Below are 12,351 nucleotides of genomic sequence, written 5' to 3'. Positions count from 1 at the left end.
CAGGTCATGATCTCACAGTCCACGAGTTCGAGCCCCGCATTGGGCTCTGTGCTGACAGCTCAGAGCCTGGAGCCTGCTTCAGATTCTGTGTCTCCCTCTCTCTCTGCCCCTCCCCCACTCTTGCTCTGCCTCTGTCTCTCTCAAAAATAAATAAAGATTTAAAAAAATCTTTAAAATAAAACAGCTTATTTAAGTGCATTAAGGACTGAAAAGTATAGACAGTGAGTACAGAGAATTCATTCACCAAGTGTGGAATTAAGGGGAGGAGAATGAAGTAACCTAAATGTCTATCAATAGACGAATGGATAAAGTTGTAGTATATGTACACAAAGGAGTATTACTCAGCCATAAGAAAGAATGAGATCCTACTATTCACAACAACATGGATGGAGCCAGAGGGCATGATGTTAAGTGAAATAAGTCAGAGAAAGACAAACACCATATGATTTCACTTCTGTGTGGTATCTGGAAATTAAAACAAACCAAATAACAGGCTCATAAATACAGAGAACAAACAGGCTGCTGACAGAGAGGAGGGGAAGGGGGAATGGGCGAAACAGTAGAAGGGGATTAAGAGGCACAAACTTCCAGGTAAAAAAATAAACAGGTCACAAGGATGTGAAGTACAGCAAAGGGAATGGAGTCAATAATATTGTAATAACTTTGCACGGTGACACATGGTAACTATAATTGCAGGAGAAGAAAAGAGGAGAATTATAGAGGGCAATTGAGAGAGGTGTTATGGATTGACTTGTGTCCCTCAAAAAGATATGCTAAAGTCCTAATCCTGAGTACCTCAGAAGGTGACCTTATTTGGAAATAGTCACTGCAGATATAATTAGTTAAGATCAGTTCATGGAGTACGATAAGCCCTAACTCCAAAATAAGGGTGTCCTTATAAGAAAATCAAATGCCATGTGAAGACAGACACACACAGGGAGAATACCATGAGAAAAGAGGAAAGATCGGTGATATAGCTCCACGTGAAAGAACACCAAGGATCAAAGTGGCCACCACCAAAAACTATGAAGAGGTAAGGAAGAGGTCTAGCTAGAGAAGTGTCTCAGAGGGAGCATGGCCCTGTCAACATCTTGATTTCAGACTTCCATCCTCCAGAAGGGTGAGAGAATAAATTTATGTTGTTTTAAGCCATCCAGTTTGTGGTACTTTGTTACAATAGCCCTAGGAAACGAATACATTGGGGGATGCAAAGAAAGTGCTATTGTTGTTGTTGTTTGTTTTAAAAATTGGGAGAAACTTAATCATGCTTTAAAAATCTGAAGGAATGAGCCAATCTAGAAGGTGAAGGTAAAAACATAGCAGATAAAACAAACCAAATAGGATGAGAGAGACTGGCTAAACGTTTGCCATTTCCTTTCTTGTAGGGCATGCAAAAAGAATGCATTTCTCAGACTCCTGGATGGTTAGAAGTGGCCATGTGTCTGGGTGCTGGTCCATTTCCAGATCTGACCCATACAAACTTTCTAAGTATCATCTCCTCTCCCTTCCTTCATCTGCTGGCTGGATATCCCTACGCCCAGGAAAACACTGGAAACCCCATGTTGAAGAGGAAAGAGCCTATGTTAGCCTGAGTCTGCAAGGAACAGAGCAACTTTTACTCCCACCCCATTTTGCCCACTGGATTAAGAAAAGATGGAAGCAAGTAAAAGTTTGTGGGTTTGGAGACAATGGTGGAAGAAATTCCCATCTGATGCCTTCTATCTTTTCTTCAATGTAGGAGAGGGCACGTTTTACCGAAAAGAGTAGAGGTTCAAGGAGAGTGAAGAATTGAAGAAAAAATAACTCATGTGGTAAACAGGCAAAGGAACTAAGCAGGGAAACAGATTGGCAAGAATCATTGTAGGCCTATGTTTATGTTCACTAAACAAACATTTACTGACCTCTATGCAAAGCACCTGTTCTAGGAGTTAGTGTTGCCATAGTATACAACACAAACAAGATCCATATTCTCATGAAAAGACAAACAAAAAGGAAAGTACCATATAATGAAATTACTTGCTGAATTACAGAATTCCATTCAAGCCAGATATTAATGGATATAAATATTATTTGAACCTGGAAGCAGTTTGGCCAATACTAATAAATGACAAATCTGTCCTAACTAGGTCCCTTCTATACATTGACGTGTACAGGGCAGGACTCTTACATGTCTATCACAAATACCAGATGAACAAAATAAACAGAAGTGTTCTTATAGGTCACACGTGTCCCAAAGATTGCAGTGATTTCCACTGCCACTCTAACATTAGCTGATTGGACCATGGAAGTGTGTCTAACTCAAAGTCAGCTATTGCTAACTGGCCTACAAGGGAGCTTGGCATGAATGCAACCTCAGTTTTAAGCCATCTATTTTAGCTTTAAACTCTGTGCTTGAGCCTCAAGGTAAGAGGGTCTAGTTGTCCTTGGTAATAGTCTGAAGTATTAGTGAAAGCTTTGATAGTTTTGGTTTCTCTTAGTAACTCCATATAACTCTATCTACTAAGACTTTACCTAAGGTCTTTTTTTTTTAACATTTTATTCAATTTTGAGAGAGAGAGCACAAGCGGGATGGGCAGAGACAGGTGGGGACAGAGGATCTGAAGCAGGCTCTGTGCTGACAGCAGCTAGCTAGATGCAGGGCTCGAACTCACAAACTATGAGATCATGACCTGAGCCGAAGTCAGACACTCAACTGACTGAGCCACCCAGGCATCCCACCTAAGGTCTTTTTGAACCTACAAAGATATAGTGAAATAAGGTTTGAGAGACTCATAGATTTGGATTTAAATCTATATTTGCATGTAGCTATGTGGCTGTAGGCCTACTGACAAACTTCTATCTGACCTTACTATCTCTTCTATAAAATATGAACTCTCCATAGTAGTTTATGAGGATTAAATGGGAATCCATAAATTAAATACTCATTAGGATTATTCAGTTCCCTCCTTAGATTTGCAGTCTTTCTGGAGGTAATGGAAGTCTCTCTTTTTTTTTAATGTTTATTTATTTTTGAGAGAGACAGAGCGTGAGTGGGGGAGGGGCAGAGAGAGAGGGAGACCCAGAATCCGAAGCAGGCTCCAGGCTCCAAGCTGTCAGCACAGAGTCCAACACAGGGCTTGAACTCACGAGCTGTGAGATCATGACCTGCGCCTAAGTCGGACGCTCAACAGACTGAGCCACCCAGGTGCCTCAAGGTGATGGAAGTCTTAAGCACACTCCCAATTCAGGAGAGTCTCATTGTCGCTAGTCCTGAAAAGACCACCTTCAATTCTAATCTAATACAATCCTACGGGCGCCTGGGTGGCTCAGTGGATTAAGCGTCCGACTTAGGCTCAGGTCATGATCTCTCGGTTCGTGAGTTCGAGCCCCACGTTGGGTTCTGTGCTGACAGCTTAGAGCCTGGCGCCTGCTTCAGATTCTGGGTCTCCCTCTCTCTCTGCCCCTTCCCCCCTCACACTGTCTCTCTCTCTCTCTCTCTCTCTCAAAAATAAAATAAACATTAAAAAAAATTATAATGTAATCCTTCTAGGACTTGACAACCAGACTGGTTGGTAATTTTACAATCTTAGATCCCAGATTTCTCTAAACCTTCATCTTTATAGACAGAATTCTTCATTTTAAAATATATGTAAATTCTGCAGTTAAAACAAAGTTTCATAAGTGGCTTCTTAGGATAAAATTCAACCTCACTTACTTAAAGCTACACACAATTACCTACACTTAAAGAGACCTCAGGTCCTTGGGGGAACCCTTCTTTTCTTTATGGGGGGCATTTGCATTTGGAATATTTGCTGTTTTACCAGAGAAAAAATGGATTAAAAAAATAAAAGATCAGGGGTACCTGGGTGGCTCAGTCGGTTAAGAATCTGACTTCGGCTCAGGTCATGATCTCAAGATTCGTGGGTTCGAGCCCTGCATCAGGCTCTGCAATGACAGCTCAGAGCCTTGAGCCTGCTTCAGATTCTGTGCCTCCCCCTCTCTCTGCCTCTACCCCACTCACACTCTGTCTGTCTGTCTGTCTCTCTCTCTCAAAAATAAACATTAAAAAAATTGTTTTAAATAAATGAAAAGGTCATTTTATAAACTACATTTTAATGCTCTGAAAATTGGAATTTACAAAATAAATTACATTGGAGATATTGAGAAGTTAGGGAATATCCAACACTCTCCAGGAGTTAAAAGAAAGCCTTTGTCCCTTCTGGAATGATCTGCTAAATAAATACTCCCTACTGTATAACTTCAGGAGACACATTACAGTTAAAGGAACCCAATACCTGCATTGAACTGATAACACACATCTCTGTAACTTAGGGAAAAAGTAATAAGTATGGCTGTGGAGCCCTATTTCCGCCGTCTCTTCTGGGAAAGATAACTTTTTACGCAAACTCATTTTTCATTTCCACCACATTGTCTTCCTTTTCCAAACAGGATATAAAGTGATTTCACAGGCACCTCTCGAAATGAGCACTGAGAAAAGCTTCCCCTACACAAAAGCCTACCCATCTCTTAAAAGACTCTAAAATTAGAAAGGCATTCTCTTTCACAAAAATGGAAGCAATGCTGCTAACCTACTTTGCACAGTTCTTCAAGGCAGGCATAACTACCTTTCCTCAGCCTCCTTGAGCTATGACATTCTGTGAAATACTTCAGGCTACCAACCCACTAATTGGCCCCTTGGAAAGACCATTTTCTCACCACTAATGTAAGGCCTTAGAACGATTCCATCCTTTCCAGAGTTCCTTATCAGAAGGTAGTAGATTCTGTCCCCTTGGCTTGTTTGCACGCACAATGCCAGCTGTGTCTTGGGAAATTGGGAATTATCTTTTCTCTTTCAAGTGAGTAATTTTTAATTTCTCCCGGCTGCATGTAAGTTACACACAAGAATTTGACTGAAGAGGCAGCACTGTGTGTGGGAAGGGGACTGACCAAAGAGTTACAGACTGAAGTTCTAGCCCCAAGTCCTCTGTTTTACTAACCACAGAATCACAGAGACTAGTTTAATACTTCTGAGTTTCCTCCACTGTAAAGAAGGACAATGAAAACAACAGTAACAAACACAGTTTGGGGTTGGCTCTACCTCACAGGGTAATTGTAAGGATAAAATGCGATCATGTGACAATAATAAAAAGAAAAATAGTCAAATTTGCAAAGTGTTTACCGTTTACAGAAAGCTCTTTCATATGCATTAGTTCATTTAATTCTGTAAGAGCACTTTGAAAATTATAAATGGCTGTGTTAGGTACTGCAACCATCACAGGCATGAAATTACTCTGAAATCAGCCACGCCCAAAAGGCATAGCAGACCTCTTTAAGTGTTTGTGGCATTCATTTCAATTTATATATAACCGCATTTATTGTACTTTCATCCCTTCTAGTGTCATTTTTTTCTTCTAATATATTTCAGGAAGGTAAAAACCTTAGCCTTTTATGACAAGAAAGCTACATTAAAATGTATCAGTTTAAACAGCTCAGATTCTTATTCATTCATTTTATTGTTTTGTTTGAATACTATTTTTTTAATTGTAAATTGTAGCATATGCAGACTTTACGGTATGACTTATAAAAGAGGCTGTTCCAAAAAATGTGAACATATATCTATCTCACTGGTTCTTAGGTGAGAACAATATTCAGTCGTAATAACGCTTCAGTGCTTCTTAGGTGAGAACAATATTCACAGTCATAATAACAATAGTGTTATATCAATAAGCACGTTTGAAAACTGTAGTAGTCATTAGCGCTGCTCAGCAAATATTTATATTTCTCCTCCTTCCCACATAGTGGGACTGCTTTTCCTACACACATATACAAGTTAGGGTATGGCCATGTGACTAGCTTTGGTCAACAATGCCCAAGTGGAAGTCACATGTGTCACTTCTGGGGGGAAGTTTTAAGAGCCATGTATAACGTAATGTATCACACACTCTTTCTCTCAAGGCAAGGCAGTCAGCAATGCTAGGGATGGCAGTGACTCTGTCAGCCTGGGGCCTGGACTGATGATGACATGAATCAGACCCTCAAGCAACCAAAAACATATAGCAAAGACAAGAAGTTAACTTTTGTAACTTTAATCCCTAAGATTCACGGTTTGTTCCTACAACACGATGTCCTATACTAAGTAATATAGATTTAATAATTACAAATTTGGGCTCTGAAGTCAAAAAGATCAAGTTTAAGTTCCATTTCAGATGTATCTTAAGTAAATTATGGAAACCCACTGTGCTTCATTTCCTCATATGTATAGTGGGCAAGAACAATACCTACGAAATAGGGCTGTTTTGAGGATTAAATGAAGGAATATAGGTCTATGGAAATGGTCTAGCACACAGTAGGTGTTCAGTCAATGTTGATCCTGTGATTCTCATAACTCTTCAAGGTGAAAAGGTGCCAACATTAATGATGAGAAAATAAAAGCCAACAAAAAATATATGTGACCTGAACAAGGTCATAGAGTTGGTTACTGACACAACTATACCTAGAATGAAAATCTCCTAATGCCTAGCTCATTGTTGAATTTTTTAATTTAAATTATCCCTTGAATTTAGAGTAATTGTTGGGGTGCCTGAGTGGTTCAGTCAGCTAAGCATCTGACTCTGGATTTCCGCTCAGGTCATGATCTCATGGTCCATGAGATCGAGCCCTGTGTCTGCACTATTAGTGCAGGGACTGCTTGGAATTCTCTCTCCCTCTCTCTGCCTCTCTCTCTCTCTCTCTCTCTCTCTCTCTCAAAATAAATTAAAAAACAAATAAATAATAAATATTTTATAATAATTTTTTAAGGTTATGATTCATAGCCTGAGGGCTCTTGACACCCAGCGAACCATAACAATAATAATAAAAAGTCTGGGATCTCTTTTACTACTTTCAACAACCTGATATGTATCATACATTTCCCCCACAAAAAGACTAAACAGATTTATAAAAACATCAAGTTTCTTATCTTCTTTAATAAAGATTTTGCTTTATTTATTTATTATTTATTTTTAATTTACATCCAAGTTAGTTAGCATATAGTACAATAATGTTTTTGGGAGTAGATTCCAGTGATTCATTCCCCATGTATAACACCCAGTGCTCATCCCAACAGCTGTCTTCCTTAATGCCCCTTAGCCATTTAGCCCATCCCCCTACCCATAAACCCTCCAAGAACCTTCAGTTTGTACTGTGCATTTAAGAGTTTCTTATGTTTTGCCCCCTTCCCTGTTTTTATATTCATTTTGCTTCCCTTCCTTTATGTTTATCTGTTTTGTATCTTAAATCCCTCATATGAGTGAAGTCATATGATATCTGCATTTCTCTGCTTTATTTCACTTAGCATAATACCCTGTAGTTATATCCACGTGGTTGCAAATGGCAAGATTTCACTCCTTCTGATTGCCAAGTAATTTGTTTCTTATCTTTAACAGCAATCATATAAGCTCCATTTGGAAACATTGGTTATTTAATAATGAACAAAAATATTTAATAATATGTGTGCCTATGAGTGAAAAAAAATGAGAACAGTAATTAATGAGTGAATAAATGCCACTTGTAGCATGAAAAAATGGTCAAACCATGATAACCATGGGGGAAAAAAGAGAAGCAGGTAATAATGGGTAACAAGAAAAGGCATGCTGGCTAGCAAAAGGGTTGTGGACCACTGTTTATTAAAGACCTTTATTGAGATGTAATTCACATACCATATAATTATTCGTTTAAAGTATACAATGTAATGATTTTTACTATATACACAGAGTTGTGCCTCAATCACCACTATCTAATTACAAAATTTTTTATCACCCCAAAAACAAACCTAGTTCCTGGCAAATACTAATCTACTTTCTAAGTTTTTAAATAAATTTTAAGGTTTATTTATTTATTTATTGTTAGAGAGAGAGAGACAGAGAGAGAGAGTGAGTGAGTAGGGAGGGGCAAAGGGAGAAGGAGAGAGAGAATCCTAAGCAGGCTGTGTGCTGTCAGCACAGAGCCCAATGCGAGGACGTGATCTCACGAAACCGTGAAATCATGACCTGAGCCGAAATCAAGAGTCAAACACTTAACCAACTGGACCACCCAGGTACTCCTAATCTACTTTCTGTCTATATAGATTTTCCTATTCTGGCTACTTCATATAAATGGAATCATAATACGTGGCGTTTTGTGTCTGGTTTCTTTCATCTGCCATAATGTCCACAGTTCATCCATGTTGTAGCATGTATCAATATTTCACTCTGTGTTCTGGTCAAATAATATTCTATTATATGAATATATATTTTGCTTAACCATTACCATTTGATGGACATTTGGTTCATTATCACTTATTGGCTATTATGAATGATGCTGCTCTAAATATGCATGTATAATTTTTTATGTGGACATGTTTCCATTTCTCTTAGAATTGCCTACTAACTCTATGCTTAACATTTTGAGGAACTGCCAGACTATTTTCCAAAGTAGCCATTCCATTTTACGTTTCCAACAGCATTGTATAAGGCTTCTATTTCTCCACATCTCCACCAACACTCATCTGTCTTTTCTTTTACAGCCACCCTAGTAGAAGTGAAGTCCTACTTCATTGTGGTTTTGACTTGCATGTGTGGGCCACTATTTCAAAACTAATCCGTTTTAGTATAAACTGAATGATAGAACATAAGACACCTTTCAGAACCAAACACAGAAAATGGAAAAAAAACAACGGACTTTACAGAAAAGTCCACTGTCTTTCTTCCAAGGAAACAAAAATTTACCAGTGAGTAGGTTTACTTAGGTCCAATAAATAATTATTCAAATATCTACTTGTTTGTTTACATTTTAGTTTATACTCTACCTCATTCAAAGGAAGTGAAAGAAACTAAAAAATACAGAATTGGCATACAATAAGTGAAAAGATTAAAGTGAAGGGAAAATCCAAAGTAAAACAAAGGCAGAGGTAACACAAAATTTTTACAAACACAAAAGTGTAAAACAGAAGATTCTAGAAAATTATCAAAAGTAGGTCACAAGTGTGGTTTTCATAAGTTAATGTGGGATACATGTTAACTCATATACTATTCATATTCATATAACTGCATCTCAGTTACCAAAAAGAAATAAAGCTTTTCCTGCTACTAAAGATACAAGAAATGAAATCCCTGTGGATTTTAGGGAAGAAACATGAGATAGTGTAAAACTTCCCAAACTACTACTAGGTGGATCTGTTTCACCAAAATCACCGTAACTACTTGTTATAACAATACTTATTCCCAGGCAGCACCTCAGATCAGTAGTTTACAAACACCTAAGATGATTCTTTTGTGCAGTCAGGCCTTGGAACCACCTGCATGGTGCTATAATAGTCTCACTAGTATCCAGCAATAAATACAATGAATTTCAAGAGCTGCATTTCACAGTGCTCTTCAGGGCAAGTAAATGAGATACAAAACTAAAGCATGCCCTATGAAACAATTAGCCAAAGTGTGGGAACTAAATACACAGCTTTCCAAAGGTCTAACCTGATCCAGGAGTAAAATATATACTATGACCTAGAAAAAATATTCATTCACACAAACTCAAAATTTTACATAATATCTACCCCCAAAACCAAGAGTACACTTTACACACTGTATGTTATCCAATTTGATAATAAATTATATTTTAAAAAATAATAAAAATAAAATGTAACATCAAAAAATTTTTTTTCAGTGAGCATACAGACTTCCTGAAACCCAGCCCCTGTTGAGGCCCTTTAGGTAATGACCTCTGCTCTGAACTAACTCTTTCCCAAATATTAACATGCATACAAAACACCTAAAAGAATCCTGTTAAAATGCAGATTCTGATACAGTACTTCTGGAACAGTTTCTGAGACCCTTCATTCCCTCCAAGCTCCTAATTGACACTGTTTCTGGACCTCCAAAATCGTTTCAGGAGGAGTGATCCTGGGGAACTGTATATCTTTGAGACAACGCTCCATGAATATATGGTCTTACCATTAAGCTTTCACCAAAAGGTCAAATTTCTAAAGTTATTTTTATTTTATGTTTTTTTTGAGAGAGAGACAGAGCACGAGCAGGGGAGGGGCAGAGAGAGAGAGGGAGACCCAGAATCCGAAGCAGGCTCCAGGCTCCGAGCTGTCAGCACAGAGCCCGACGTGGGGCTCGAACCCACAAACTGTAATATAATGACCTGAGCCTAAGTCAGGTGCTTAACCGACTAAGCCACCCAGGTGCCCCCAAAAGATCAAATTTCTATTGTTAGGGAAAAACCTGGAACAGCAGCTGCATTGTTCAATGCCAAATTAAATGTTTGGGTTAACTTTTTGGTTCCTATCTACATGGCAGGTGAAGAGTTTTCAGAGAATTTATATATATATATATATATATTTATATATATATATATATATATATATATATATATATATACACATAAATAAATATATAAATATAAATAAACCATATATATATATGGTTTCTCCTTCTCTGAGCCAGAGCACCTATGAGGCACTTGAGTCCTTCAATAAACCACTGCGATCACACAGCCAGCCATTCCATTGCAAAGACTGGCCCAGTAGGGTTCTCAGGGTACTTATATTGCCTACCTGTTACCTTGGCTATTTTAGCCACTACTCACTCAAATAGCAGTGTACACTTTAACTACATTTCACTGTAGTTACCATTTTGTAGTAATTTCATTTATCATCATCATCATCATCATAATTATTTGAGAGAGAGAGAAAAAGTGTGAGAGAGGGAGAGGGGTAGGGGAAGAGAGAATCTCAAGCAGGCTCCATGCTCATTGCAGAGCCTGACCTGGGGCTTGATCCCATGATCCTGGAATCATGACCTGAGCCGAAATCAAGAATCAGACATTCAACCAACTGAGCCACCCATGTGCCCCTTTTATTAGTAATCTTAGTAGTTGTCAACAGATGTTTTTTCAAAGCTTAAGTAAAATATGTAGAGAATAATTAACTCCACATTTTCACCACTAAACAATATAGTGGAAATCTTCTACAAAATGTGCTTATTGCTTAATCCCACTAATCTAAAGTTCATTTGTTTGGAGCATCTAGGATGCACAAAAATGGATCCTTAATCAAAACTTGCTGTCATGATTGCTTCCTGCAGGCAGTTTTATTTACTTATGGATTCGTTATTTTTTTTTTTAATTTTTTTTTCAACGTTTTTTATTTATTTTTGGGACAGAGAGAGACAGAGCATGAACAGGGGAGGAGCAGAGAGAGAGGGAGACAGAATCGGAAACAGGCTCCAGGCTCCAAGCCATCAGCCCAGAGCCTGATGCGGGGCTCGAACTCACGGACCGCGAGATCGTGACCTGGCTGAAGTCGGACGCTTAACCGACTGCGCCACCCAGGCGCCCCATGGATTCGTTATTTTAATAACATCACATACCCATGATCCCACTAACTCAAACTAAGAACTAGAACACTAGCAATAATCTACACCAATCCACTTCTCCCCATCCTAGTCTCCTGTCTCTTACTGATAACACCATTCTAAATTTTATGATTATGTTTACCATTTTCTTAATTTTTCTTTAATTTTATCTCCTGTATGTGTGTATGCATACATGCTTATATGTAAGCAATATATTTGATCTTTCATGGATTTGCACTTTAAAGGTGATGATACAATATAAGGTATCTTGTAAGATTTACATCTTTTACTCCACTTCATATTATTAAGATTTGTCTAGGCTATTACTTGTTGTAGTTTATTTATTTTTAATACTTTATAATATTCTACTCTGTCAATATATCACAATTTTACCATTCTCCTGTTGATGAGGATTTGGTTACTTCCGGTTTTTTTTTTTTTTTTTACTCTTATAATAAATGCTGCTGCGAATATTTGTGGATATGACTCCTGGTTTACAGTTATTAACATTTCTCTTGGGAATATATCTAGGAGTGGAATTGCCACACCAGCAAATGTGAATATTCAACTTTACAAGGTAATACCAATTTGTTTTCTGAAACAATTATACCAATTTATAATTCCAGAATCAACATACAGATTATACTGTTTATCCTCCTCTTCTTCAACATTTGACAATGTCAAACCTCTTTTTTTTAATTTTTTTAATGTTTTTATTCATTTTTGAGAGAGAGAGAGCGCATGAGTAGGGGAGGAGTAGAGAGAGAGGGAGACATAGAGAAGCAGTCTCCAAGCTCTGAGCTGTCAGTGCAGAGCCGGATGCAGGGCTCAAACTCATGAACCGTGAGGATCGTGACCTGAGTCAAAGTCAGACACTTAACTGACTGAGCCATCCAGGCACCCTGGCAATGTCAAACTTCTTAATAGTTTTCAAATGAGTGGTAAAAAATATTCTTTCATGTCTTGATTTGAATTTTTCTAATAATCAAAGACATTGAGT

The sequence above is a fragment of the Panthera tigris genome, chromosome X (assembly GCF_018350195.1).
Source record: "Panthera tigris isolate Pti1 chromosome X, P.tigris_Pti1_mat1.1, whole genome shotgun sequence".
Lineage (NCBI taxonomy): Eukaryota > Metazoa > Chordata > Mammalia > Carnivora > Felidae > Panthera > Panthera tigris.
The sequence above is the reverse complement of the archived record's forward strand: the minus strand, read 5'-3'. Positions refer to the sequence as shown.